Source organism: Schistocerca cancellata, unplaced genomic scaffold, assembly GCF_023864275.1.
Source record: "Schistocerca cancellata isolate TAMUIC-IGC-003103 unplaced genomic scaffold, iqSchCanc2.1 HiC_scaffold_1109, whole genome shotgun sequence".
NCBI classification, from domain to species: Eukaryota; Metazoa; Arthropoda; class Insecta; order Orthoptera; family Acrididae; genus Schistocerca; species Schistocerca cancellata.
This window is the reverse complement of record NW_026047108.1, coordinates 121,929-148,264: the sequence shown is the minus strand read 5'-3', so window position 1 is coordinate 148,264 and position 26,336 is coordinate 121,929. Positions and strand designations below refer to the sequence as shown.

The 26,336-nt window shown below is 46.9% G+C and overlaps 38 non-coding genes across 38 annotated transcripts; all 38 read right to left on the bottom strand.

Moving 5' to 3' along the window:
- Window positions 1-410: 410 nt before the first annotated feature.
- Window positions 411-482, bottom strand: Trnat-agu (transfer RNA threonine (anticodon AGU)). Its single transcript has one exon. It is a non-coding gene; the product is annotated as a tRNA-Thr (tRNA).
- A 321-nt stretch (window positions 483-803) lies between these two features.
- On the bottom strand, window positions 804-876 carry Trnak-cuu (transfer RNA lysine (anticodon CUU)). Its single transcript has one exon. It is a non-coding gene; the product is annotated as a tRNA-Lys (tRNA).
- A 440-nt stretch (window positions 877-1,316) lies between these two features.
- Window positions 1,317-1,389, bottom strand: Trnar-ucg (transfer RNA arginine (anticodon UCG)). The gene has a single exon. It is a non-coding gene; the product is annotated as a tRNA-Arg (tRNA).
- Window positions 1,390-1,937: 548 nt separating this feature from the next.
- Window positions 1,938-2,009, bottom strand: Trnat-agu (transfer RNA threonine (anticodon AGU)). Its single transcript has one exon. It is a non-coding gene; the product is annotated as a tRNA-Thr (tRNA).
- A 321-nt stretch (window positions 2,010-2,330) lies between these two features.
- Trnak-cuu (transfer RNA lysine (anticodon CUU)) lies at window positions 2,331-2,403 on the bottom strand. The gene has a single exon. It is a non-coding gene; the product is annotated as a tRNA-Lys (tRNA).
- A 440-nt stretch (window positions 2,404-2,843) lies between these two features.
- Window positions 2,844-2,916, bottom strand: Trnar-ucg (transfer RNA arginine (anticodon UCG)). Its single transcript has one exon. It is a non-coding gene; the product is annotated as a tRNA-Arg (tRNA).
- Window positions 2,917-3,470: 554 nt separating this feature from the next.
- Trnat-agu (transfer RNA threonine (anticodon AGU)) lies at window positions 3,471-3,542 on the bottom strand. Its single transcript has one exon. It is a non-coding gene; the product is annotated as a tRNA-Thr (tRNA).
- A 321-nt stretch (window positions 3,543-3,863) lies between these two features.
- Trnak-cuu (transfer RNA lysine (anticodon CUU)) lies at window positions 3,864-3,936 on the bottom strand. Its single transcript has one exon. It is a non-coding gene; the product is annotated as a tRNA-Lys (tRNA).
- Window positions 3,937-4,376: 440 nt separating this feature from the next.
- On the bottom strand, window positions 4,377-4,449 carry Trnar-ucg (transfer RNA arginine (anticodon UCG)). The gene has a single exon. It is a non-coding gene; the product is annotated as a tRNA-Arg (tRNA).
- Window positions 4,450-5,003: 554 nt separating this feature from the next.
- On the bottom strand, window positions 5,004-5,075 carry Trnat-agu (transfer RNA threonine (anticodon AGU)). Its single transcript has one exon. It is a non-coding gene; the product is annotated as a tRNA-Thr (tRNA).
- A 321-nt stretch (window positions 5,076-5,396) lies between these two features.
- Window positions 5,397-5,469, bottom strand: Trnak-cuu (transfer RNA lysine (anticodon CUU)). The gene has a single exon. It is a non-coding gene; the product is annotated as a tRNA-Lys (tRNA).
- Window positions 5,470-5,909: 440 nt separating this feature from the next.
- On the bottom strand, window positions 5,910-5,982 carry Trnar-ucg (transfer RNA arginine (anticodon UCG)). The gene has a single exon. It is a non-coding gene; the product is annotated as a tRNA-Arg (tRNA).
- A 548-nt stretch (window positions 5,983-6,530) lies between these two features.
- Window positions 6,531-6,602, bottom strand: Trnat-agu (transfer RNA threonine (anticodon AGU)). The gene has a single exon. It is a non-coding gene; the product is annotated as a tRNA-Thr (tRNA).
- Window positions 6,603-6,923: 321 nt separating this feature from the next.
- Window positions 6,924-6,996, bottom strand: Trnak-cuu (transfer RNA lysine (anticodon CUU)). The gene has a single exon. It is a non-coding gene; the product is annotated as a tRNA-Lys (tRNA).
- A 440-nt stretch (window positions 6,997-7,436) lies between these two features.
- Trnar-ucg (transfer RNA arginine (anticodon UCG)) lies at window positions 7,437-7,509 on the bottom strand. The gene has a single exon. It is a non-coding gene; the product is annotated as a tRNA-Arg (tRNA).
- Window positions 7,510-8,075: 566 nt separating this feature from the next.
- Window positions 8,076-8,147, bottom strand: Trnat-agu (transfer RNA threonine (anticodon AGU)). Its single transcript has one exon. It is a non-coding gene; the product is annotated as a tRNA-Thr (tRNA).
- Window positions 8,148-8,468: 321 nt separating this feature from the next.
- On the bottom strand, window positions 8,469-8,541 carry Trnak-cuu (transfer RNA lysine (anticodon CUU)). The gene has a single exon. It is a non-coding gene; the product is annotated as a tRNA-Lys (tRNA).
- Window positions 8,542-15,937: 7,396 nt separating this feature from the next.
- On the bottom strand, window positions 15,938-16,010 carry Trnak-cuu (transfer RNA lysine (anticodon CUU)). Its single transcript has one exon. It is a non-coding gene; the product is annotated as a tRNA-Lys (tRNA).
- Window positions 16,011-16,450: 440 nt separating this feature from the next.
- Window positions 16,451-16,523, bottom strand: Trnar-ucg (transfer RNA arginine (anticodon UCG)). Its single transcript has one exon. It is a non-coding gene; the product is annotated as a tRNA-Arg (tRNA).
- A 548-nt stretch (window positions 16,524-17,071) lies between these two features.
- Trnat-agu (transfer RNA threonine (anticodon AGU)) lies at window positions 17,072-17,143 on the bottom strand. Its single transcript has one exon. It is a non-coding gene; the product is annotated as a tRNA-Thr (tRNA).
- A 321-nt stretch (window positions 17,144-17,464) lies between these two features.
- On the bottom strand, window positions 17,465-17,537 carry Trnak-cuu (transfer RNA lysine (anticodon CUU)). The gene has a single exon. It is a non-coding gene; the product is annotated as a tRNA-Lys (tRNA).
- A 440-nt stretch (window positions 17,538-17,977) lies between these two features.
- On the bottom strand, window positions 17,978-18,050 carry Trnar-ucg (transfer RNA arginine (anticodon UCG)). Its single transcript has one exon. It is a non-coding gene; the product is annotated as a tRNA-Arg (tRNA).
- Window positions 18,051-18,598: 548 nt separating this feature from the next.
- Trnat-agu (transfer RNA threonine (anticodon AGU)) lies at window positions 18,599-18,670 on the bottom strand. Its single transcript has one exon. It is a non-coding gene; the product is annotated as a tRNA-Thr (tRNA).
- A 321-nt stretch (window positions 18,671-18,991) lies between these two features.
- On the bottom strand, window positions 18,992-19,064 carry Trnak-cuu (transfer RNA lysine (anticodon CUU)). The gene has a single exon. It is a non-coding gene; the product is annotated as a tRNA-Lys (tRNA).
- Window positions 19,065-19,504: 440 nt separating this feature from the next.
- Window positions 19,505-19,577, bottom strand: Trnar-ucg (transfer RNA arginine (anticodon UCG)). The gene has a single exon. It is a non-coding gene; the product is annotated as a tRNA-Arg (tRNA).
- A 557-nt stretch (window positions 19,578-20,134) lies between these two features.
- Window positions 20,135-20,206, bottom strand: Trnat-agu (transfer RNA threonine (anticodon AGU)). The gene has a single exon. It is a non-coding gene; the product is annotated as a tRNA-Thr (tRNA).
- Window positions 20,207-20,527: 321 nt separating this feature from the next.
- On the bottom strand, window positions 20,528-20,600 carry Trnak-cuu (transfer RNA lysine (anticodon CUU)). Its single transcript has one exon. It is a non-coding gene; the product is annotated as a tRNA-Lys (tRNA).
- A 440-nt stretch (window positions 20,601-21,040) lies between these two features.
- On the bottom strand, window positions 21,041-21,113 carry Trnar-ucg (transfer RNA arginine (anticodon UCG)). Its single transcript has one exon. It is a non-coding gene; the product is annotated as a tRNA-Arg (tRNA).
- A 548-nt stretch (window positions 21,114-21,661) lies between these two features.
- Window positions 21,662-21,733, bottom strand: Trnat-agu (transfer RNA threonine (anticodon AGU)). The gene has a single exon. It is a non-coding gene; the product is annotated as a tRNA-Thr (tRNA).
- A 321-nt stretch (window positions 21,734-22,054) lies between these two features.
- Trnak-cuu (transfer RNA lysine (anticodon CUU)) lies at window positions 22,055-22,127 on the bottom strand. Its single transcript has one exon. It is a non-coding gene; the product is annotated as a tRNA-Lys (tRNA).
- A 440-nt stretch (window positions 22,128-22,567) lies between these two features.
- Trnar-ucg (transfer RNA arginine (anticodon UCG)) lies at window positions 22,568-22,640 on the bottom strand. The gene has a single exon. It is a non-coding gene; the product is annotated as a tRNA-Arg (tRNA).
- Window positions 22,641-23,188: 548 nt separating this feature from the next.
- On the bottom strand, window positions 23,189-23,260 carry Trnat-agu (transfer RNA threonine (anticodon AGU)). Its single transcript has one exon. It is a non-coding gene; the product is annotated as a tRNA-Thr (tRNA).
- Window positions 23,261-23,581: 321 nt separating this feature from the next.
- Trnak-cuu (transfer RNA lysine (anticodon CUU)) lies at window positions 23,582-23,654 on the bottom strand. Its single transcript has one exon. It is a non-coding gene; the product is annotated as a tRNA-Lys (tRNA).
- A 440-nt stretch (window positions 23,655-24,094) lies between these two features.
- On the bottom strand, window positions 24,095-24,167 carry Trnar-ucg (transfer RNA arginine (anticodon UCG)). The gene has a single exon. It is a non-coding gene; the product is annotated as a tRNA-Arg (tRNA).
- Window positions 24,168-24,736: 569 nt separating this feature from the next.
- On the bottom strand, window positions 24,737-24,808 carry Trnat-agu (transfer RNA threonine (anticodon AGU)). The gene has a single exon. It is a non-coding gene; the product is annotated as a tRNA-Thr (tRNA).
- A 321-nt stretch (window positions 24,809-25,129) lies between these two features.
- Trnak-cuu (transfer RNA lysine (anticodon CUU)) lies at window positions 25,130-25,202 on the bottom strand. Its single transcript has one exon. It is a non-coding gene; the product is annotated as a tRNA-Lys (tRNA).
- A 440-nt stretch (window positions 25,203-25,642) lies between these two features.
- On the bottom strand, window positions 25,643-25,715 carry Trnar-ucg (transfer RNA arginine (anticodon UCG)). The gene has a single exon. It is a non-coding gene; the product is annotated as a tRNA-Arg (tRNA).
- Window positions 25,716-26,263: 548 nt separating this feature from the next.
- Window positions 26,264-26,335, bottom strand: Trnat-agu (transfer RNA threonine (anticodon AGU)). Its single transcript has one exon. It is a non-coding gene; the product is annotated as a tRNA-Thr (tRNA).
- Window position 26,336: the final 1 nt, after the last annotated feature.

Sequence of the window (26,336 nt, the reverse complement as noted above, 5' to 3'; positions counted from 1 at the left end):
GCAAGTTACATTCAAGCCCTTATGACGCTGATCAAACAAGAGGTGGCAAATCAGCTTCAATCGCTTAGTGCCATCTCAGTCGCTTGCAGAAGGTACCTCACCCTATGTGATACAATGGCGAGTTGTCGCTATTACCAAAGCGGCGGCGGCGGCGCCGACGACGACGACGACGACAATCGCGAGGGTCTTTATCAGGGGTAGAAAATACATCACAAGAACTAAGTATTTCACGTCGGCATTCTCCGGAGACTGCCAAAAGCTGCAGATTCTGGTGCCCACTTTAATAGCACCATTCACACTATTCATTTGCGAGAGCATTTCTTAAATACCGCACCCATTCATAATTTTTTTTATCCTTGACCGCTTTTTTCGAAAGGGCCACGGTGGGAGGGGCTGTTACAAAATTCATTTGCCTCCTGTGAGGATCGAACTCACGACCTCTGGTTTACTAGACCAGCGCTCTGCCACTGAGCTAAGGAGGCGCCTCCTAGCGCCCTTTTCGGGTACTTTGTTCTTACAGAGTAGTGAATCGGAGCCCTTCAGCTCGAAACGCACCGCATGAGCGACCATTATTTGCATTTAGTTAGCACAGCTGCTGCTTTCCTACACATCTCACACTATATCGATGTACAACTAAAATTCCAAAACAACACATTTATTTCATTTCAGAGTCACTTTCAGCTTCAAATACCGTTCCTCTGATATTCATACGAAGCTAGGCATCGTTGTAACCCGTTACGTTCATTACGCAAGGCTCACGAGAGGGGCGCACGTTGGATCTGCGTAGACACAAAATTTTGCGCCGCCCAGTGTGGGGCTCGAACCCACGACCCTGAGATTAAGAGTCTCATGCTCTACCGACTGAGCTAGCCGGGCTGCACGCAACGCGTTACGAGCCATACAATACTGATTTGACCTGCGACCATCTATTGAAGATTCTTTTGACTACAACTTATTTCCTGCTGCCACAAATCAGCTACAATCCTATGCAATGAAAAATTGTCTGCGAAAGGCATCAAATCTGCTTGAAATGATACGTGGCTATCAGCACCATTATTCAACACACATGCTCGACAGTGCGCAGACGCCTGTGGCGTAGCCCTTGGCTCCTGAATCAGATGCAGTAGTTCCAACAAAAACTCTCCTGAACGGCACTGTGCCGAAAACTTCGCTACAGATCACCCTTGTCTTGCTTGTGCTTCTGGTAGACGCCGGTTTTGCAGCCAGGAAGCGGACAGCAGCAACTTCCAACTAGTTTTAGAGTACTCAAACAACACAGTAAAACAGCATGCATCTTTTGCAGAACAGGAAAAACTCGACCGTGACAGGATTCGAACCTGCAATCTTCGGATCCGAAGTCCGACGCCTTATCCATTAGGCCACACGGTCACTGGTGCAGTATACTTCTCCACACACACTTCATTTTCGCCATTTGTACACTTGGCAGAATGAATTTCCCATCTTTGACGCAGTTCTCCATCTCAAATTTCAGTACTAAAAGTACGACGCTACTTCTTGCTGTGTCCCATCGCAAGTTACATTCAAGCCCTTATGACGCTGATCAAACAAGAGGTGGCAAATCAGCTTCAATCGCTTAGTGCCATCTCAGTCGCTTGCAGAAGGTACCTCACCCTATGTGATACAATGGCGAGTTGTCGCTATTACCAAAGCGGCGGCGGCGGCGCCGACGACGACGACGACAATCGCGAGGGTCTTTATCAGGGGTAGAAAATACATCACAAGAACTAAGTATTTCACGTCGGCATTCTCCGGAGACTGCCAAAAGCTGCAGATTCTGGTGCCCACTTTAATAGCACCATTCACACTATTCATTTGCGAGAGCATTTCTTAAATACCGCACCCATTCATAATTTTTTTTATCCTTGACCGCTTTTTTCGAAAGGGCCACGGTGGGAGGGGCTGTTACAAAATTCATTTGCCTCCTGTGAGGATCGAACTCACGACCTCTGGTTTACTAGACCAGCGCTCTGCCACTGAGCTAAGGAGGCGCCTCCTAGCGCCCTTTTCGGGTACTTTGTTCTTACAGAGTAGTGAATCGGAGCCCTTCAGCTCGAAACGCACCGCATGAGCGACCATTATTTGCATTTAGTTAGCACAGCTGCTGCTTTCCTACACATCTCACACTATATCGATGTACAACTAAAATTCCAAAACAACACATTTATTTCATTTCAGAGTCACTTTCAGCTTCAAATACCGTTCCTCTGATATTCATACGAAGCTAGGCATCGTCGTAACCCGTTACGTTCATTACGCAAGGCTCACGAGAGGGGCGCATGTTGGATCCGCGTAGACACAAAATTTTGCGCCGCCCAGCGTGGGGCTCGAACCCACGACCCTGAGATTAAGAGTCTCATGCTCTACCGACTGAGCTAGCCGGGCTGCACGCAACGCGTTACGAGCCATACAATACTGATTTGACCTGCGACCATCTATTGAAGATTCTTTTGACTACAACTTATTTCCTGCTGCCACAAATCAGCTACAATCCTATTCAATGAAAAATTGTCTCCGAAAGGCATCAAATCTGCTTGAAATGATACGTGGCTATCAGCACCATTATTCAACACACATGCTCGACAGTGCGCAGACGCCTGTGGCGTAGCCCTTGGCTCCTGAATCAGATGCAGTAGTTCCAACAAAAACTCTCCTGAACGGCACTGTGCCGAAAACTTCGCTACAGATCACCCTTGTCTTGCTTGTGCTTCTGGTAGACGCCGGTTTTGCAGCCAGGAAGCGGACAGCAGCAACTTCCAACTAGTTTTAGAGTACTCAAACAACACAGTAAAACAGCATGCATCTTTTGCAGAACAGGAAAAACTCGACCGTGACAGGATTCGAACCTGCAATCTTCGGATCCGAAGTCCGACGCCTTATCCATTAGGCCACACGGTCACTGGTGCAGTATACTTCTCCACACACACTTCATTTTCGCCATTTGTATACTTGGCAGAATGAATTTCCCATCTTTGACGCAGTTCTCCATCTCAAATTTCAGTACTAAAAGTACGACGCTACTTCTTGCTGTGTCCCATCGCAAGTTACATTCAAGCCCTTATGACGCTGATCAAACAAGAGGTGGCAAATCAGCTTCAATCGCTTAGTGCCATCTCAGTCGCTTGCAGAAGGTACCTCACCCTAAGTGATACAATGGCGAGTTGTCGCTATTACCAAAGCGGCGGCGGCGGCGCCGACGACGACGACGACGACGACAATCGCGAGGGTCTTTATCAGGGGTAGAAAATACATCACAAGAACTAAGTATTTCACGTCGGCATTCTCCGGAGACTGCCAAAAGCTGCAGATTCTGGTGCCCACTTTAATAGCACCATTCACACTATTCATTTGCGAGAGCATTTCTTAAATACCGCACCCATTCATAATTTTTTTTATCCTTGACCGCTTTTTTCGAAAGGCCCACGGTGGGAGGGGCTGTTACAAAATTCATTTGCCTCCTGTGAGGATCGAACTCACGACCTCTGGTTTACTAGACCAGCGCTCTGCCACTGAGCTAAGGAGGCGCCTCCTAGCGCCCTTTTCGGGTACTTTGTTCTTACAGAGTAGTGAATCGGAGCCCTTCAGCTCGAAACGCACCGCATGAGCGACCATTATTTGCATTTAGTTAGCACAGCTGCTGCTTTCCTACACATCTCACACTATATCGATGTACAACTAAAATTCCAAAACAACACATTTATTTCATTTCAGAGTCACTTTCAGCTTCAAATACCGTTCCTCTGATATTCATACGAAGCTAGGCATCGTCGTAACCCGTTACGTTCATTACGCAAGGCTCACGAGAGGGGCGCATGTTGGATCCGCGTAGACACAAAATTTTGCGCCGCCCAGCGTGGGGCTCGAACCCACGACCCTGAGATTAAGAGTCTCATGCTCTACCGACTGAGCTAGCCGGGCTGCACGCAACGCGTTACGAGCCATACAATACTGATTTGACCTGCGACCATCTATTGAAGATTCTTTTGACTACAACTTATTTCCTGCTGCCACAAATCAGCTACAATCCTATTCAATGAAAAATTGTCTCCGAAAGGCATCAAATCTGCTTGAAATGATACGTGGCTATCAGCACCATTATTCAACACACATGCTCGACAGTGCGCAGACGCCTGTGGCGTAGCCCTTGGCTCCTGAATCAGATGCAGTAGTTCCAACAAAAACTCTCCTGAACGGCACTGTGCCGAAAACTTCGCTACAGATCACCCTTGTCTTGCTTGTGCTTCTGGTAGACGCCGGTTTTGCAGCCAGGAAGCGGACAGCAGCAACTTCCAACTAGTTTTAGAGTACTCAAACAACACAGTAAAACAGCATGCATCTTTTGCAGAACAGGAAAAACTCGACCGTGACAGGATTCGAACCTGCAATCTTCGGATCCGAAGTCCGACGCCTTATCCATTAGGCCACACGGTCACTGGTGCAGTATATTTCTCCACACACACTTCATTTTCGCCATTTGTACACTTGGCAGAATGAATTTCCCATCTTTGACGCAGTTCTCCATCTCAAATTTCAGTACTAAAAGTACGACGCTACTTCTTGCTGTGTCCCATCGCAAGTTACATTCAAGCCCTTATGACGCTGATCAAACAAGAGGTGGCAAATCAGCTTCAATCGCTTAGTGCCATCTCAGTCGCTTGCAGAAGGTACCTCACCCTATGTGATACAATGGCGAGTTGTCGCTATTACCAAAGCGGCGGCGGCGGCGCCGACGACGACGACGACGACGACAATCGCGAGGGTCTTTATCAGGGGTAGAAAATACATCACAAGAACTAAGTATTTCACGTCGGCATTCTCCGGAGACTGCCAAAAGCTGCAGATTCTGGTGCCCACTTTAATAGCACCATTCACACTATTCATTTGCGAGAGCATTTCTTAAATACCGCACCCATTCATAATTTTTTTTATCCTTGACCGCTTTTTTCGAAAGGGCCACGGTGGGAGGGGCTGTTACAAAATTCATTTGCCTCCTGTGAGGATCGAACTCACGACCTCTGGTTTACTAGACCAGCGCTCTGCCACTGAGCTAAGGAGGCGCCTCCTAGCGCCCTTTTCGGGTACTTTGTTCTTACAGAGTAGTGAATCGGAGCCCTTCAGCTCGAAACGCACCGCATGAGCGACCATTATTTGCATTTAGTTAGCACAGCTGCTGCTTTCCTACACATCTCACACTATATCGATGTACAACTAAAATTCCAAAACAACACATTTATTTCATTTCAGAGTCACTTTCAGCTTCAAATACCGTTCCTCTGATATTCATACGAAGCTAGGCATCGTTGTAACCCGTTACGTTCATTACGCAAGGCTCACGAGAGGGGCGCACGTTGGATCTGCGTAGACACAAAATTTTGCGCCGCCCAGTGTGGGGCTCGAACCCACGACCCTGAGATTAAGAGTCTCATGCTCTACCGACTGAGCTAGCCGGGCTGCACGCAACGCGTTACGAGCCATACAATACTGATTTGACCTGCGACCATCTATTGAAGATTCTTTTGACTACAACTTATTTCCTGCTGCCACAAATCAGCTACAATCCTATGCAATGAAAAATTGTCTGCGAAAGGCATCAAATCTGCTTGAAATGATACGTGGCTATCAGCACCATTATTCAACACACATGCTCGACAGTGCGCAGACGCCTGTGGCGTAGCCCTTGGCTCCTGAATCAGATGCAGTAGTTCCAACAAAAACTCTCCTGAACGGCACTGTGCCGAAAACTTCGCTACAGATCACCCTTGTCTTGCTTGTGCTTCTGGTAGACGCCGGTTTTGCAGCCAGGAAGCGGACAGCAGCAACTTCCAACTAGTTTTAGAGTACTCAAACAACACAGTAAAACAGCATGCATCTTTTGCAGAACAGGAAAAACTCGACCGTGACAGGATTCGAACCTGCAATCTTCGGATCCGAAGTCCGACGCCTTATCCATTAGGCCACACGGTCACTGGTGCAGTATACTTCTCCACACACACTTCATTTTCGCCATTTGTACACTTGGCAGAATGAATTTCCCATCTTTGACGCAGTTCTCCATCTCAAATTTCAGTACTAAAAGTACGACGCTACTTCTTGCTGTGTCCCATCGCAAGTTACATTCAAGCCCTTATGACGCTGATCAAACAAGAGGTGGCAAATCAGCTTCAATCGCTTAGTGCCATCTCAGTCGCTTGCAGAAGGTACCTCACCCTATGTGATACAATGGCGAGTTGTCGCTATTACCAAAGCGGCGGCGGCGGCGCCGACGACGACGACGACAATCGCGAGGGTCTTTATCAGGGGTAGAAAATACATCACAAGAACTAAGTATTTCACGTCGGCATTCTCCGGAGACTGCCAAAAGCTGCAGATTCTGGTGCCCACTTTAATAGCACCATTCACACTATTCATTTGCGAGAGCATTTCTTAAATACCGCACCCATTCATAATTTTTTTTATCCTTGACCGCTTTTTTCGAAAGGGCCACGGTGGGAGGGGCTGTTACAAAATTCATTTGCCTCCTGTGAGGATCGAACTCACGACCTCTGGTTTACTAGACCAGCGCTCTGCCACTGAGCTAAGGAGGCGCCTCCTAGCGCCCTTTTCGGGTACTTTGTTCTTACAGAGTAGTGAATCGGAGCCCTTCAGCTCGAAACGCACCGCATGAGCGACCATTATTTGCATTTAGTTAGCACAGCTGCTGCTTTCCTACACATCTCACACTATATCGATGTACAACTAAAATTCCAAAACAACACATTTATTTCATTTCAGAGTCACTTTCAGCTTCAAATACCGTTCCTCTGATATTCATACGAAGCTAGGCATCGTCGTAACCCGTTACGTTCATTACGCAAGGCTCACGAGAGGGGCGCATGTTGGATCCGCGTAGACACAAAATTTTGCGCCGCCCAGCGTGGGGCTCGAACCCACGACCCTGAGATTAAGAGTCTCATGCTCTACCGACTGAGCTAGCCGGGCTGCACGCAACGCGTTACGAGCCATACAATACTGATTTGACCTGCGACCATCTATTGAAGATTCTTTTGACTACAACTTATTTCCTGCTGCCACAAATCAGCTACAATCCTATTCAATGAAAAATTGTCTCCGAAAGGCATCAAATCTGCTTGAAATGATACGTGGCTATCAGCACCATTATTCAACACACATGCTCGACAGTGCGCAGACGCCTGTGGCGTAGCCCTTGGCTCCTGAATCAGATGCAGTAGTTCCAACAAAAACTCTCCTGAACGGCACTGTGCCGAAAACTTCGCTACAGATCACCCTTGTCTTGCTTGTGCTTCTGGTAGACGCCGGTTTTGCAGCCAGGAAGCGGACAGCAGCAACTTCCAACTAGTTTTAGAGTACTCAAACAACACAGTAAAACAGCATGCATCTTTTGCAGAACAGGAAAAACTCGACCGTGACAGGATTCGAACCTGCAATCTTCGGATCCGAAGTCCGACGCCTTATCCATTAGGCCACACGGTCACTGGTGCAGTATACTTCTCCACACACACTTCATTTTCGCCATTTGTATACTTGGCAGAATGAATTTCCCATCTTTGACGCAGTTCTCCATCTCAAATTTCAGTACTAAAAGTACGACGCTACTTCTTGCTGTGTCCCATCGCAAGTTACATTCAAGCCCTTATGACGCTGATCAAACAAGAGGTGGCAAATCAGCTTCAATCGCTTAGTGCCATCTCAGTCGCTTGCAGAAGGTACCTCACCCTATGTGATACAATGGCGAGTTGTCGCTATTACCAAAGCGGCGGCGGCGGCGCCGACGACGACGACGACGACGACGACGACGACGACAATCGCGAGGGTCTTTATCAGGGGTAGAAAATACATCACAAGAACTAAGTATTTCACGTCGGCATTCTCCGCAGACTGCCAAAAGCTGCAGATTCTGGTGCCCACTTTAATAGCACCATTCACACTATTCATTTGCGAGAGCATTTCTTAAATACCGCACCCATTCATAATTTTTTTTATCCCTGACCGCTTTTTTCGAAAGGGCCACGGTGGGAGGGGCTGTTACAAAATTCATTTGCCTCCTGTGAGGATCGAACTCACGACCTCTGGTTTACTAGACCAGCGCTCTGCCACTGAGCTAAGGAGGCGCCTCCTAGCGCCCTTTTCGGGTACTTTGTTCTTACAGAGTAGTGAATCGGAGCCCTTCAGCTCGAAACGCACCGCATGAGCGACCATTATTTGCATTTAGTTAGCACAGCTGCTGCTTTCCTACACATCTCACACTATATCGATGTACAACTAAAATTCCAAAAAAACACATTTATTTCATTTCAGAGTCACTTTCAGCTTCAAATACCGTTCCTCTGATATTCATACGAAGCTAGGCATCGTCGTAATCCGTTACGTTCATTACGCAAGGCTCACGAGAGGGGCGCATGTTGGATCCGCGTAGACACAAAATTTTGCGCCGCCCAGCGTGGGGCTCGAACCCACGGCCCTGAGATTAAGAGTCTCATGTACTACCGACTGAGCTAGCCGGGCTGCACGCAACGCGTTACGAGCCATACAATACTGATTTGACCTGCGACCATCTATTGAAGATTCTTTTGACTACAACTTATTTCCTGCTGCCACAAATCAGCTACAATCCTATTCAATGAAAAATTGTCTCCGAAAGGCATCAAATCTGCTTGAAATGATACGTGGCTATCAGCACCATTATTCAACACACATGCTCGACAGTGCGCAGACGCCTGTGGCGTAGCCCTTGGCTCCTGAATCAGATGCAGTAGTTCCAACAAAAACTCTCCTGAACGGCACTGTGCCGAAAACTTCGCTACAGATCACCCTTGTCTTGCTTGTGCTTCTGGTAGACGCCGGTTTTGCAGCCAGGAAGCGGACAGCAGCAACTTCCAACTAGTTTTAGAGTACTCAAACAACACAGTAAAACAGCATGCATCTTTTGCAGAACAGGAAAAACTCGATCGTGACAGGATGCGAACCTGCAATCTTCGGATCCGAAGTCCGACGCCTTATCCATTAGGCCACACGGTCACTGGTGCAGTATACTTCTCCACACACACTTCATTTTCGCCATTTGTACACTTGGCAGAATGAATTTCCCATCTTTGACGCAGTTCTCCATCTCAAATTTCAGTACTAAAAGTACGACGCTACTTCTTGCTGTGTCCCATCGCAAGTTACATTCAAGCCCTTATGACGCTGATCAAACAAGAGGTGGCAAATCAGCTTCAATCGCTTAGTGCCATCTCAGTCGCTTGCAGAAGGTACCTCACCCTATGTGATACAATGGCGAGTTGTCGCTATTACCAAAGCGGCGGCGGCGGCGCCGCCGCCGCCGCCGACGACGACGACGACGACGACGACGACGACAATCGCGAGGGTCTTTATCAGGGGTAGAAAATACATCACAAGAACTAAGTATTTCACGTCGGCATTCTCCGGAGACTGCCAAAAGCTGCAGATTCTGGTGCCCACTTTAATAGCACCATTCACACTATTCATTTGCGAGAGCATTTCTTAAATACCGCACCCATTCATAATTTTTTTTATCCTTGACCGCTTTTTTCGAAAGGGCCACGGTGGGAGGGGCTGTTACAAAATTCATTTGCCTCCTGTGAGGATCGAACTCACGACCTCTGGTTTACTAGACCAGCGCTCTGCCACTTTTTTTTTTTTTTTTTTTTTTTTTTTTTTTTTACCACTTTTTTTTTTTTTTTTTTTTTTTTTTTTTTTCGTTCATCACGCAAGGCTCACGAGAGGGGCGCATGTTGGATCCGCGTAGACACAAAATTTTGGGCCGCCCAGCGTGGGGCTCGAACCCACGACCCTGAGATTAAGAGTATCATGCTCTACCGACTTTTTTTTTTTTTTTACTTTTTTTTTTCCATTTTTTTTATTTTTTTTGATTGTCTGTGCCTTAACCACGTTTTTGAAACGCTCTAACCAACCCCTTTTTTGTTTTTTTTTTTTTAGTTTAATTTTTTTTAATGTTTTTGAATTTTTTTTTATTTTTTTTTTTTATAAAGAAAACGAAAAAGATGCATTGAACACGAAAAAGAACCAGTTCCGTTAACATGGCAAGTGTTCATTTTGCCATTTTTAATTTTTTTTGTTTTTTTTTTTATTGTATTGTTTTTTTGGTTTTTATTTTTTTTTTATTTTTTTTATTTTTTAAATAATGAAAGAAGGAAATGAAATTGAAGAACCTCTTCGGGAATAGAATGGCTGACATTCTAAATGCAGCTGCTATTGGTGATACTGCCGTATGCATAGCTGTTTCGGGGTTCTGATGAGGCCTTCACGGCTACCGAAGCGGCCACGGGGCACACGAAGTCCCCACCGTACTTCACCCTCACCAGCAGTCCCCTACTTTAGCACGTTTCGTCCTAGGATGATTTTACCGTGACATCTTAACCTATTCCCTGTTTGTGAAACAGGATTCGTAACATATTTCCAAAATTCTTCTTATGATCTTGTTGCTTGTGTAATTTATAGTATTCCCCACAGAGATATGTCCGGTAGTCCGTGATATTATCGTCACCTTTCGAGTTGACAACGTAACTCACGTAGTTCCCAAGAAGCCATAATATGGCATTATTTTTCGGTGCAGGGAAAAATACCTTGTCCGGGAAGAAAATAAGATTCAAATTGAGCTCCCTCCCATCGCTGCGGGTCAGGAAGGCGATCTGCTGCTTGACCTCTTGCCATATATCTTTATACCCCCTGCAGACAAAGCGGTGATCCAACGTGTCAGTTTCGTTACATTTCTGACAAGTGTTTGTGTCACTGAGACCTATAGAATGAAGTTTTTCATTAGTACTTATGACGTTATTCACCACTCTGTACCATGCCACCTGAACTTCCGTTGATAGTAACTTGTTGTTGATATTGGTCCATATAGTTTTCCAGGCTCTGTTCGGGTTCTTGGCCTGTGTCTTATTGTAATTGGCCGCCATTCGTAAACTGTTAATGATATAGCGACAGTTTCTCTTGCGTTTATCCCGTACTATGCAGCGCATGTAGCTTAATTCAAAGTAGAAGAATCTAATATGTTTTAATTTATAATTGATCTGACTTATATCTATAGGCGGTTGGAAGCTTTGTGGTTTAAAAAAAGTGAATAATTGAGCTGTTAGGCCGTCTGGATGACTTTCAATAACTTGCAAAGACCGCTTAAGAAATAAGGCAGTAGATCTTTTGTGGACATCTGTGAGGCCAAGGCCTCCCTCTTCCGGTGGTAAGGTCAACGCGTCCACAGCAACTCGAAAGATATTCCCGTGCCAAATGTAGCTACAAACGGTCGACATTATCGCTTTAGCTATTCCTTTTGGTATTGGCAAAATCTGGCCGATGTAAGTTGCCCTGGATAAAACCGCTATATTTATCAACTTAATTTTTTGCTTGATGTTGACGTCCCTCATATGATTTAAAATGAGCATGCCACGGATCTTATCGAGGACAGTTCTCCAGTTAGATGCGATTATCCGAAGAGGGCAGCTGTAGAGAGTAACTCCGAGGGCTGTATGCCGGTCCACACTCTTAGCCCAAGTGATGGTGACGTCAGATAGTCCGTGCAGATTTAGAAAAACACTCTTCGTGTCATTTATTCTCGCACCCGAGGCCGTGCAGTACAACTGCAAGTGTTCTGTTAACCGTGCGATGTCTGCGGCGCTGCGAATTATCACTCCTACGTCATCTGCGAATGCATTCGTCACTTGTTTCATGCCTGACACTAGCAAGCCCTCTAAGACGTCATCTAACCTCCTTAAAAGTGGTTCCAAGGCAACTACATATAACATCATCGACAATGGACTCCCCTGAGGGACTCCACTGGCTACGGGAATATCTTTAGTGCGATGGCCATTAATAGTTACTTTCGTTGATAAACCATTTAAGATGTTGGCTAAAACGTTCACATTACCATCAGAAAACCCCATGTAGGTCATAGTTTTCAGAAGATATGCGTGATTGACCCTGTCAAATGCCTTGCTAAAGTCGATAAAAGCCAGACCACCATTTGCTGTTGTATTTGCAAAAATGGAAGCTATGTCCCTGTACGCACTTACAGTTGTAAAGATACTGCGCCCTGGAAGACAAGTCTGATGACTACCGATGATCTTTCCTAAAATCGGTTGCAGTCTCTCTTTAAGAACCCTAGCGACTATTTTGTAGTCAGAATTCAAGAGGCTTATGGGCCGTGTCTTTGTAATATCCTTTAGACCTGTGGTCCTGCCCTTTGGAATTAACACTGTTATGCTCTGTTTGAAGGCCACTGGGACATCCTTCCCATGAAGAATTTCGTTTATCATGTCCGTGAATTCATTGCCTATAATGTGCCAGTACGTTCGGTAAAACTCCAGTGGCAGCCCATCTGGACCTGGTGACTTCTTGGAAGGTGAGCACCTAATTACGTCAAAAACGTCATCCTTGGTGAGGGCAGCATAGAAGTTGCTGTTGTCCTCTTCCGTTATAGTGTTCTCTAGGCCTGTTGATGATAAGAGGTCTCGTACAGCATTGTCGTCTATCTGATTGACACTATATAGGGAATTGTAAAAACGATACGCCTCGTCGATCATGTCTTTCTGGGTGGTGAGGACTCTCTGATCTTCGGCTCTGAGAGACCCTATAAAATTTCGTCGCCTTTGTTTGGCGTGTTGTATGAGGTGATATATTGAGGCATTTTCGTCTGCCACAATACTGTGTGAGTGCGATCTGATTTTTAATCCTTCTAGCTGTGATCTCTTAATATTGAGGAGCGCTGCTTTTGTTTTGTTGATCTGTATGAGAATGTCCTGGGACAGTGGCTCCTCGTAAAGATCACGTAAGCAGGCGTAGTGGAACTCTGTTGTGTGTCTTATCCACCTCATCCTCTCCTTGCTAAACGCTATCAGAGTCGCCCTTAATTTTTTCTTCGCCACAGCGGTCCACCATTCAACGGTGGACCGATGTTTGTGACGCACTCGTAAGGCGGCCCGCCAAGTCTCTTGTATTTCTGCAGCTAAGGCGTTTTCCAACAGCACGCTTATATTCAGTTTCCAAAAGGGCCTGCCCCAGTAAGCTGACTGTTTGCTTAAACGTATGCTGCACTTGACGCCGAGGTGGTCGGAAATAAAGGTAGGTATTACTTCAACGCCAACAACATCATGTTCTAAAGTAGATGATACATAAAATCGGTCAATCCTACTTTGGGACCTGCTACTAAAGTAAGTAAATTTGACCAATGTAGGAAATTTCAGTTCCCAAGCATCTGTCCATTTCATGTGCGACACTAAATACTGTAGCTCCTTGGACTTATTAAAATTTGGCCGTTGGTCCTTGTCATTAAGTACGCAATTCCAGTCACCTCCAAGCAGAACCTTAGCAGGGTTGTCCTGAAGTAGAATTAAGATATCACTTTTGTAAAACGTGGCCCTTTCTTCTCGTGCATTATTGCCTGATGGTGCATAAACATTTATAATAGCTGTATTATGGATGTTACACCGAATGCCCCTCCCAGAGTCTAATTTACAAATGTCTGTCATTTCAATGCCCTCTCTGGCAAGAATAGCCGTCCCACAACTATGTTCGGCAGCTACATTTAAAATAGCATTGAATCCTGGGATATGAAGGTCTCGAATCAGCACTTCCTGTAAAAGGGCAATATCGGTGTCCGACTGATAGATAAAATCTTGAAGTGCGGCTACTTTAGTTGCATTTTGAATTTTGTTAATATTTAATGTAGTCACATTATAGGTTTGGAGCATGGTCCAGATAGTTCAGGTAAGTTTATTGACTGCGCAACATTTTCATATGGAATCTGTCCGTCGTCATCAGTCCCTCGTTTAGTCTCAAGGCGATCTTAACAACTCTATTAATAAAAAAGGTCTTCTTCCTGACTTGTGTCATCATCCTTGTTGTCTACACCCTGATCTGCGCCATCGTCTGCCCAATTGACTGGTGCTGCTGATGCGTGTTGACCTGGCAATGAACCATCTTCTGGAGCTATGTTCGTGAGCCCAATTTGCGATGGGTGGTGGTCACCCCCCGGGTCTTCGTGCCTTGCCGTTCTGTCTGGGTTCCCAGTAGTCCCTACTGGCTCCAGATCTTCTGCCTTCTGATCCTTGTGCTGTAGATGTTTCAGCTTTTCCCTGAGAGCTGGGGCCAAAGTCTCTGCCGCTTGGTGTGCCAAACGACGCTTTTTTGACTTCTTCCTCCTCCGCAGGGATCCCGTAGGAGACAAGTCAGGCGAATGTTCTGGTGGTTCGGTGGAAGAAGACAGTGGTGAGAGCGGTTCTGTCGTTGTCTCAGAGTTCCTCGTGTGAATTTCTCGAAGAACCTCAGCTGGGGGTTCCTTCACTTCCGCATTTGTCGGGTGGGGTTCGGGAGGTTGTCCTCCTTGCATTTCCGGGTGGTGTACGGCTCGGTTACGGACACCAGCGTCGCCATCACTCGACATCCTTTCAGCTCGTTCGCCCTGTGCGTCGGGCGGGAGGTCGAGTAATTTGGCGACTTCCGTCGGTGACTTGGTAGATTCTTGGGACACTTCGTGTCTCTGCGAGTCCGAAGATGGCTGTTCAGTACCTAGTTCTGCGCATGACTGTATCCTCTCCCGCAGTTCCGTTTGTCTGTCGTCCGGACCGCTTATCGCAGATGTATCGTCGCAAGAGGGCCGAACAGCAGCTGCTCGGTCGTCCACAGAGGCGATCAACTCTGGGGCGGTTGTGGCGGCCGCAGGCGCTGCGAGTCGTTCAACGTGCTCAACTGTTGTCGTTTCTGCAGATTGGTGGCCGTACGTGGCAACCGCATACGTTAACGGAAGGCTGACAGCAGCGCCAGGAACTGCAGCCTCCCCGCTCGGTAGCTGGGGGACACGCCGTTTACTACATTCACTACGTATGTGCTCTGGTGAGTTACACAAAGCACATGTCTTGGGTTGACCGTCGTAGATAACTATGGCGCGGTGTCCGCATACATTTATATATGACGGTATGTGCCTTTGAAGATCTATCTTTACTTGACGCACTCCGTTCAGGACGGGAAACATATGTGGCTCCGACCATTTTTCTGCAACGTTCGAAAGAACACGGCCATACGGTCGAAGGATTTTATTAATGTCCTCTGCTGAAACCTCAAACGGCAACTCAAAGACCCGAACGGTACGTATGCCTAAACCGGCGTGTGAGACAGAAACATCACTCACAGTACCGTCGGAATGTTTAAACTTAAGTACTCCGCCACACTTATCCATGATAGAGACACACAAATCTGGGTTAGTCAGTTTGACAAAAGCCGCGTTGGAAACGAATGATAAATGCACACCTATTATGTCATTGCCAGTAATCTTAACAGTATCGAGTAACCACTGCTTTACTTCATATGCCTTAGGCCTCAAGAAATTTCGGTCGAAAGTAAATTTAATCGTGTCTTTCCTCATTACAGTAATCGCGTTCATTTTATCTTGAAATCAGTAAACATAGCCTGACTCACAAAGGTAACGAAGTGACTAACCTCGTCACAGCAAACAGCCGGTGTTTACTTCAAGACGCCAAGCCAGCCGCCACACGTCCGTCCCGCACCGCGGCTGCGACTCGAAATGCCACTGAGCTAAGGAGGCGCCTCCTAGCGCCCTTTTCGGGTACTTTGTTCTTACAGAGTAGTGAATCGGAGCCCTTCAGCTCGAAACGCACCGCATGAGCGACCATTATTTGCATTTAGTTAGCACAGCTGCTGCTTTCCTACACATCTCACACTATATCGATGTACAACTAAAATTCCAAAACAACACATTTATTTCATTTCAGAGTCACTTTCAGCTTCAAATACCGTTCCTCTGATATTCATACGAAGCTAGGCATCGTTGTAACCCGTTACGTTCATTACGCAAGGCTCACGAGAGGGGCGCATGTTGGATCTGCGTAGACACAAAAGTTTGCGCCGCCCAGTGTGGGGCTCGAACCCACGACCCTGAGATTAAGAGTCTCATGCTCTACCGACTGAGCTAGCCGGGCTGCACGCAACGCGTTACGAGCCATACAATACTGATTTGACCTGCGACCATCTATTGAAGATTCTTTTGACTACAACTTATTTCCTGCTGCCACAAATCAGCTACAATCCTATTCAATGAAAAATTGTCTCCGAAAGGCATCAAATCTGCTTGAAATGATACGTGGCTATCAGCACCATTATTCAACACACATGCTCGACAGTGCGCAGACGCCTGTGGCGTAGCCCTTGGCTCCTGAATCAGATGCAGTAGTTCCAACAAAAACTCTCCTGAACGGCACTGTGCCGAAAACTTCGCTACAGATCACCCTTGTCGTGCTTGTGCTTCTGGTAGACGCCGGTTTTGCAGCCAGGAAGCGGACAGCAGCAACTTCCAACTAGTTTTAGAGTACTCAAACAACACAGTAAAACAGCATGCATCTTTTGCAGAACAGGAAAAACTCGACCGTGACAGGATTCGAACCTGCAATCTTCGGATCCGAAGTCCGACGCCTTATCCATTAGGCCACACGGTCACTGGTGCAGTATACTTCTCCACACACACTTCATTTTCGCCATTTGTACACTTGGCAGAATGAATTTCCCATCTTTGACGCAGTTCTCCATCTCAAATTTCAGTACTAAAAGTACGACGCTACTTCTTGCTGTGTCCCATCGCAAGTTACATTCAAGCCCTTATGACGCTGATCAAACAAGAGGTGGCAAATCAGCTTCAATCGCTTAGTGCCATCTCAGTCGCTTGCAGAAGGTACCTCACCCTATGTGATACAATGGCGAGTTGTCGCTATTACCAAAGCGGCGGCGGCGGCGCCGACGACGACGACGACAATCGCGAGGGTCTTTATCAGGGGTAGAAAATACATCACAAGAACTAAGTATTTCACGTCGGCATTCTCCGGAGACTGCCAAAAGCTGCAGATTCTGGTGCCCACTTTAATAGCACCATTCACACTATTCATTTGCGAGAGCATTTCTTAAATACCGCACCCATTCATAATTTTTTTTATCCTTGACCGCTTTTTTCGAAAGGGCCACGGTGGGAGGGGCTGTTACAAAATTCATTTGCCTCCTGTGAGGATCGAACTCACGACCTCTGGTTTACTAGACCAGCGCTCTGCCACTGAGCTAAGGAGGCGCCTCCTAGCGCCCTTTTCGGGTACTTTGTTCTTACAGAGTAGTGAATCGGAGCCCTTCAGCTCGAAACGCACCGCATGAGCGACCATTATTTGCATTTAGTTAGCACAGCTGCTGCTTTCCTACACATCTCACACTATATCGATGTACAACTAAAATTCCAAAACAACACATTTATTTCATTTCAGAGTCACTTTCAGCTTCAAATACCGTTCCTCTGATATTCATACGAAGCTAGGCATCGTCGTAACCCGTTACGTTCATTACGCAAGGCTCACGAGAGGGGCGCATGTTGGATCCGCGTAGACACAAAATTTTGCGCAGCCCAGCGTGGGGCTCGAACCCACGACCCTGAGATTAAGAGTCTCATGCTCTACCGACTGAGCTAGCCGGGCTGCACGCAACGCGTTACGAGCCATACAATACTGATTTGACCTGCGACCATCTATTGAAGATTCTTTTGACTACAACTTATTTCCTGCTGCCACAAATCAGCTACAATCCTATTCAATGAAAAATTGTCTCCGAAAGGCATCAAATCTGCTTGAAATGATACGTGGCTATCAGCACCATTATTCAACACACATGCTCGACAGTGCGCAGACGCCTGTGGCGTAGCCCTTGGCTCCTGAATCAGATGCAGTAGTTCCAACAAAAACTCTCCTGAACGGCACTGTGCCGAAAACTTCGCTACAGATCACCCTTGTCTTGCTTGTGCTTCTGGTAGACGCCGGTTTTGCAGCCAGGAAGCGGACAGCAGCAACTTCCAACTAGTTTTAGAGTACTCAAACAACACAGTAAAACAGCATGCATCTTTTGCAGAACAGGAAAAACTCGACCGTGACAGGATTCGAACCTGCAATCTTCGGATCCGAAGTCCGACGCCTTATCCATTAGGCCACACGGTCACTGGTGCAGTATACTTCTCCACACACACTTCATTTTCGCCATTTGTACACTTGGCAGAATGAATTTCCCATCTTTGACGCAGTTCTCCATCTCAAATTTCAGTACTAAAAGTACGACGCTACTTCTTGCTGTGTCCCATCGCAAGTTACATTCAAGCCCTTATGACGCTGATCAAACAAGAGGTGGCAAATCAGCTTCAATCGCTTAGTGCCATCTCAGTCGCTTGCAGAAGGTACCTCACCCTATGTGATACAATGGCGAGTTGTCGCTATTACCAAAGCGGCGGCGGCGGCGCCGACGACGACGACGACAATCGCGAGGGTCTTTATCAGGGGTAGAAAATACATCACAAGAACTAAGTATTTCACGTCGGCATTCTCCGGAGACTGCCAAAAGCTGCAGATTCTGGTGCCCACTTTAATAGCACCATTCACACTATTCATTTGCGAGAGCATTTCTTAAATACCGCACCCATTCATAATTTTTTTTATCCTTGACCGCTTTTTTCGAAAGGGCCACGGTGGGAGGGGCTGTTACAAAATTCATTTGCCTCCTGTGAGGATCGAACTCACGACCTCTGGTTTACTAGACCAGCGCTCTGCCACTGAGCTAAGGAGGCGCCTCCTAGCGCCCTTTTCGGGTACTTTGTTCTTACAGAGTAGTGAATCGGAGCCCTTCAGCTCGAAACGCACCGCATGAGCGACCATTATTTGCATTTAGTTAGCACAGCTGCTGCTTTCCTACACATCTCACACTATATCGATGTACAACTAAAATTCCAAAACAACATATTTATTTCATTTCAGAGTCACTTTCAGCTTCAAATACCGTTCCTCTGATATTCATACGAAGCTAGGCATCGTCGTAACCCGTTACGTTCATTACGCAAGGCTCACGAGAGGGGCGCATGTTGGATCCGCGTAGACACAAAATTTTGCGCCGCCCAGCGTGGGGCTCGAACCCACGACCCTGAGATTAAGAGTCTCATGCTCTACCGACTGAGCTAGCCGGGCTGCACGCAACGCGTTACGAGCCATACAATACTGATTTGACCTGCGACCATCTATTGAAGATTCTTTTGACTACAACTTATTTCCTGCTGCCACAAATCAGCTACAATCCTATTCAATGAAAAATTGTCTGCGAAAGGCATCAAATCTGCTTGAAATGATACGTGGCTATCAGCACCATTATTCAACACACATGCTCGACAGTGCGCAGACGCCTGTGGCGTAGCCCTTGGCTCCTGAATCAGATGCAGTAGTTCCAACAAAAACTCTCCTGAACGGCACTGTGCCGAAAACTTCGCTACAGATCACCCTTGTCTTGCTTGTGCTTCTGGTAGACGCCGGTTTTGCAGCCAGGAAGCGGACAGCAGCAACTTCCAACTAGTTTTAGAGTACTCAAACAACACAGTAAAACAGCATGCATCTTTTGCAGAACAGGAAAAACTCGATCGTGACAGGATTCGAACCTGCAATCTTCGGATCCGAAGTCCGACGCCTTATCCATTAGGCCACACGGTCACTGGTGCAGTATACTTCTCCACACACACTTCATTTTCGCCATTTGTACACTTGGCAGAATGAATTTCCCATCTTTGACGCAGTTCTCCATCTCAAATTTCAGTACTAAAAGTACGACGCTACTTCTTGCTGTGTCCCATCGCAAGTTACATTCAAGCCCTTATGACGCTGATCAAACAAGAGGTGGCAAATCAGCTTCAATCGCTTAGTGCCATCTCAGTCGCTTGCAGAAGGTACCTCACCCTATGTGATACAATGGCGAGTTGTCGCTATTACCAAAGCGGCGGCGGCGGCGCCGCCGCCGCCGCCGACGACGACGACAATCGCGAGGGTCTTTATCAGGGGTAGAAAATACATCACAAGAACTAAGTATTTCACGTCGGCATTCTCCGGAGACTGCCAAAAGCTGCAGATTCTGGTGCCCACTTTAATAGCACCATTCACACTATTCATTTGCGAGAGCATTTCTTAAATACCGCACCCATTCATAATTTTTTTTATCCCTGACCGCATTTTTCGAAAGGGCCACGGTGGGAGGGGCTGTTACAAAATTCATTTGCCTCCTGTGAGGAATGAACTCACGACCTCTGGTTTACTAGACCAGCGCTCTGCCACTGAGCTAAGGAGGCGCCTCCTAGCGCCCTTTTCGGGTACTTTGTTCTTACAGAGTAGTGAATCGGAGCCCTTCAGCTCGAAACGCACCGCATGAGCGACCATTATTTGCATTTAGTTAGCACAGCTGCTGCTTTCCTACACATCTCACACTATATCGATGTACAACTAAAATTCCAAAACAACACATTTATTTCATTTCAGAGTCACTTTCAGCTTCAAATACCGTTCCTCTGATATTCATACGAAGCTAGGCATCGTCGTAACCCGTTACGTTCATTACGCAAGGCTCACGAGAGGGGCGCATGTTGGATCCGCGTAGACACAAAATTTTGCGCCGCCCAGCGTGGGGCTCGAACCCACGACCCTGAGATTAAGAGTCTCATGCTCTACCGACTGAGCTAGCCGGGCTGCACGCAACGCGTTACGAGCCATACAATACTGATTTGACCTGCGACCATCTATTGAAGATTCTTTTGACTACAACTTATTTCCTGCTGCCACAAATCAGCTACAATCCTATTCAATGAAAAATTGTCTCCGAAAGGCATCAAATCTGCTTGAAATGATACGTGGCTATCAGCACCATTATTCAACACACATGCTCGACAGTGCGCAGACGCCTGTGGCGTAGCCCTTGGCTCCTGAATCAGATGCAGTAGTTCCAACAAAAACTCTCCTGAACGGCACTGTGCCGAAAACTTCGCTACAGATCACCCTTGTCTTGCTTGTGCTTCTGGTAGACGCCGGTTTTGCAGCCAGGAAGCGGACAGCAGCAACTTCCAACTAGTTTTAGAGTACTCAAACAACACAGTAAAACAGCATGCATCTTTTGCAGAACAGGAAAAACTCGACCGTGACAGGATTCGAACCTGCAATCTTCGGATCCGAAGTCCGACGCCTTATCCATTAGGCCACACGGTCACTGGTGCAGTATACTTCTCCACACACACTTCATTTTCGCCATTTGTACACTTGGCAGAATGAATTTCCCATCTTTGACGCAGTTCTCCATCTCAAATTTCAGTACTAAAAGTACGACGCTACTTCTTGCTGTGTCCCATCGCAAGTTACATTCAAGCCCTTATGACGCTGATCAAACAAGAGGTGGCAAATCAGCTTCAATCGCTTAGTGCCATCTCAGTCGCTTGCAGAAGGTACCTCACCCTATGTGATACAATGGCGAGTTGTCGCTATTACCAAAGCGGCGGCGGCGGCGCCGACGACGACGACGACAATCGCGAGGGTCTTTATCAGGGGTAGAAAATACATCACAAGAACTAAGTATTTCACGTCGGCATTCTCCGGAGACTGCCAAAAGCTGCAGATTCTGGTGCCCACTTTAATAGCACCATTCACACTATTCATTTGCGAGAGCATTTCTTAAATACCGCACCCATTCATAATTTTTTTTATCCTTGACCGCTTTTTTCGAAAGGGCCACGGTGGGAGGGGCTGTTACAAAATTCATTTGCCTCCTGTGAGGATCGAACTCACGACCTCTGGTTTACTAGACCAGCGCTCTGCCACTGAGCTAAGGAGGCGCCTCCTAGCGCCCTTTTCGGGTACTTTGTTCTTACAGAGTAGTGAATCGGAGCCCTTCAGCTCGAAACGCACCGCATGAGCGACCATTATTTGCATTTAGTTAGCACAGCTGCTGCTTTCCTACACATCTCACACTATATCGATGTACAACTAAAATTCCAAAACAACACATTTATTTCATTTCAGAGTCACTTTCAGCTTCAAATACCGTTCCTCTGATATTCATACGAAGCTAGGCATCGTCGTAACCCGTTACGTTCATTACGCAAGGCTCACGAGAGGGGCGCATGTTGGATCCGCGTAGACACAAAATTTTGCGCCGCCCAGCGTGGGGCTCGAACCCACGACCCTGAGATTAAGAGTCTCATGCTCTACCGACTGAGCTAGCCGGGCTGCACGCAACGCGTTACGAGCCATACAATACTGATTTGACCTGCGACCATCTATTGAAGATTCTTTTGACTACAACTTATTTCCTGCTGCCACAAATCAGCTACAATCCTATTCAATGAAAAATTGTCTGCGAAAGGCATCAAATCTGCTTGAAATGATACGTGGCTATCAGCACCATTATTCAACACACATGCTCGACAGTGCGCAGACGCCTGTGGCGTAGCCCTTGGCTCCTGAATCAGATGCAGTAGTTCCAACAAAAACTCTCCTGAACGGCACTGTGCCGAAAACTTCGCTACAGATCACCCTTGTCTTGCTTGTGCTTCTGGTAGACGCCGGTTTTGCAGCCAGGAAGCGGACAGCAGCAACTTCCAACTAGTTTTAGAGTACTCAAACAACACAGTAAAACAGCATGCATCTTTTGCAGAACAGGAAAAACTCGACCGTGACAGGATTCGAACCTGCAATCTTCGGATCCGAAGTCCGACGCCTTATCCATTAGGCCACACGGTCACTGGTGCAGTATACTTCTCCACACACACTTCATTTTCGCCATTTGTACACTTGGCAGAATGAATTTCCCATCTTTGACGCAGTTCTCCATCTCAAATTTCAGTACTAAAAGTACGACGCTACTTCTTGCTGTGTCCCATCGCAAGTTACATTCAAGCCCTTATGACGCTGATCAAACAAGAGGTGGCAAATCAGCTTCAATCGCTTAGTGCCATCTCAGTCGCTTGCAGAAGGTACCTCACCCTATGTGATACAATGGCGAGTTGTCGCTATTACCAAAGCGGCGGCGGCGGCGCCGACGACGACGACGACAATCGCGAGGGTCTTTATCAGGGGTAGAAAATACATCACAAGAACTAAGTATTTCACGTCGGCATTCTCCGGAGACTGCCAAAAGCTGCAGATTCTGGTGCCCACTTTAATAGCACCATTCACACTATTCATTTGCGAGAGCATTTCTTAAATACCGCACCCATTCATAATTTTTTTTATCCTTGACCGCTTTTTTCGAAAGGGCCACGGTGGGAGGGGCTGTTACAAAATTCATTTGCCTCCTGTGAGGATCGAACTCACGACCTCTGGTTTACTAGACCAGCGCTCTGCCACTGAGCTAAGGAGGCGCCTCCTAGCGCCCTTTTCGGGTACTTTGTTCTTACAGAGTAGTGAATCGGAGCCCTTCAGCTCGAAACGCACCGCATGAGCGACCATTATTTGCATTTAGTTAGCACAGCTGCTGCTTTCCTACACATCTCACACTATATCGATGTACAACTAAAATTCCAAAACAACACATTTATTTCATTTCAGAGTCACTTTCAGCTTCAAATACCGTTCCTCTGATATTCATACGAAGCTAGGCATCGTCGTAACCCGTTACGTTCATTACGCAAGGCTCACGAGAGGGGCGCATGTTGGATCCGCGTAGACACAAAATTTTGCGCCGCCCAGCGTGGGGCTCGAACCCACGACCCTGAGATTAAGAGTCTCATGCTCTACCGACTGAGCTAGCCGGGCTGCACGCAACGCGTTACGAGCCATACAATACTGATTTGACCTGCGACCATCTATTGAAGATTCTTTTGACTACAACTTATTTCCTGCTGCCACAAATCAGCTACAATCCTATTCAATGAAAAATTGTCTGCGAAAGGCATCAAATCTGCTTGAAATGATACGTGGCTATCAGCACCATTATTCAACACACATGCTCGACAGTGCGCAGACGCCTGTGGCGTAGCCCTTGGCTCCTGAATCAGATGCAGTAGTTCCAACAAAAACTCTCCTGAACGGCACTGTGCCGAAAACTTCGCTACAGATCACCCTTGTCTTGCTTGTGCTTCTGGTAGACGCCGGTTTTGCAGCCAGGAAGCGGACAGCAGCAACTTCCAACTAGTTTTAGAGTACTCAAACAACACAGTAAAACAGCATGCATCTTTTGCAGAACAGGAAAAACTCGATCGTGACAGGATTCGAACCTGCAATCTTCGGATCCGAAGTCCGACGCCTTATCCATTAGGCCACACGGTCACTGGTGCAGTATACTTCTCCACACACACTTCATTTTCGCCATTTGTACACTTGGCAGAATGAATTTCCCATCTTTGACGCAGTTCTCCATCTCAAATTTCAGTACTAAAAGTACGACGCTACTTCTTGCTGTGTCCCATCGCAAGTTACATTCAAGCCCTTATGACGCTGATCAAACAAGAGGTGGCAAATCAGCTTCAATCGCTTAGTGCCATCTCAGTCGCTTGCAGAAGGTACCTCACCCTATGTGATACAATGGCGAGTTGTCGCTATTACCAAAGCGGCGGCGGCGGCGCCGCCGCCGCCGCCGCCGACGACGACGACGACGACGACAATCGCGAGGGTCTTTATCAGGGGTAGAAAATACATCACAAGAACTAAGTATTTCACGTCGGCATTCTCCGGAGACTGCCAAAAGCTGCAGATTCTGGTGCCCACTTTAATAGCACCATTCACACTATTCATTTGCGAGAGCATTTCTTAAATACCGCACCCATTCATAATTTTTTTTATCCCTGACCGCATTTTTCGAAAGGGCCACGGTGGGAGGGGCTGTTACAAAATTCATTTGCCTCCTGTGAGGAATGAACTCACGACCTCTGGTTTACTAGACCAGCGCTCTGCCACTGAGCTAAGGAGGCGCCTCCTAGCGCCCTTTTCGGGTACTTTGTTCTTACAGAGTAGTGAATCGGAGCCCTTCAGCTCGAAACGCACCGCATGAGCGACCATTATTTGCATTTAGTTAGCACAGCTGCTGCTTTCCTACACATCTCACACTATATCGATGTACAACTAAAATTCCAAATCAACACATTTATTTCATTTCAGAGTCACTTTCAGCTTCAAATACCGTTCCTCTGATATTCATACGAAGCTAGGCATCGTCGTAACCCGTTACGTTCATTACGCAAGGCTCACGAGAGGGGCGCATGTTGGATCCGCGTAGACACAAAATTTTGCGCCGCCCAGCGTGGGGCTCGAACCCACGACCCTGAGATTAAGAGTCTCATGCTCTACCGACTGAGCTAGCCGGGCTGCACGCAACGCGTTACGAGCCATACAATACTGATTTGACCTGCGACCATCTATTGAAGATTCTTTTGACTACAACTTATTTCCTGCTGCCACAAATCAGCTACAATCCTATTCAATGAAAAATTGTCTCCGAAAGGCATCAAATCTGCTTGAAATGATACGTGGCTATCAGCACCATTATTCAACACACATGCTCGACAGTGCGCAGACGCCTGTGGCGTAGCCCTTGGCTCCTGAATCAGATGCAGTAGTTCCAACAAAAACTCTCCTGAACGGCACTGTGCCGAAAACTTCGCTACAGATCACCCTTGTCTTGCTTGTGCTTCTGGTAGACGCCGGTTTTGCAGCCAGGAAGCGGACAGCAGCAACTTCCAACTAGTTTTAGAGTACTCAAACAACACAGTAAAACAGCATGCACCTTTTGCAGAACAGGAAAAACTCGATCGTGACAGGATTCGAACCTGCAATCTTCGGATCCGAAGTCCGACGCCTTATCCATTAGGCCACACGGTCACTGGTGCAGTATATTTCTCCACACACACTTCATTTTCGCCATTTGTACACTTGGCAGAATGAATTTCCCATCTTTGACGCAGTTCTCCATCTCAAATTTCAGTACTAAAAGTACGACGCTACTTCTTGCTGTGTCCCATCGCAAGTTACATTCAAGCCCTTATGACGCTGATCAAACAAGAGGTGGCAAATCAGCTTCAATCGCTTAGTGCCATCTCAGTCGCTTGCAGAAGGTACCTCACCCTATGTGATACAATGGCGAGTTGTCGCTATTACCAAAGCGGCGGCGGCGGCGCCGACGACGACGACGACAATCGCGAGGGTCTTTATCAGGGGTAGAAAATACATCACAAGAACTAAGTATTTCACGTCGGCATTCTCCGGAGACTGCCAAAAGCTGCAGATTCTGGTGCCCACTTTAATAGCACCATTCACACTATTCATTTGCGAGAGCATTTCTTAAATACCGCACCCATTCATAATTTTTTTTATCCTTGACCGCTTTTTTCGAAAGGGCCACGGTGGGAGGGGCTGTTACAAAATTCATTTGCCTCCTGTGAGGATCGAACTCACGACCTCTGGTTTACTAGACCAGCGCTCTGCCACTGAGCTAAGGAGGCG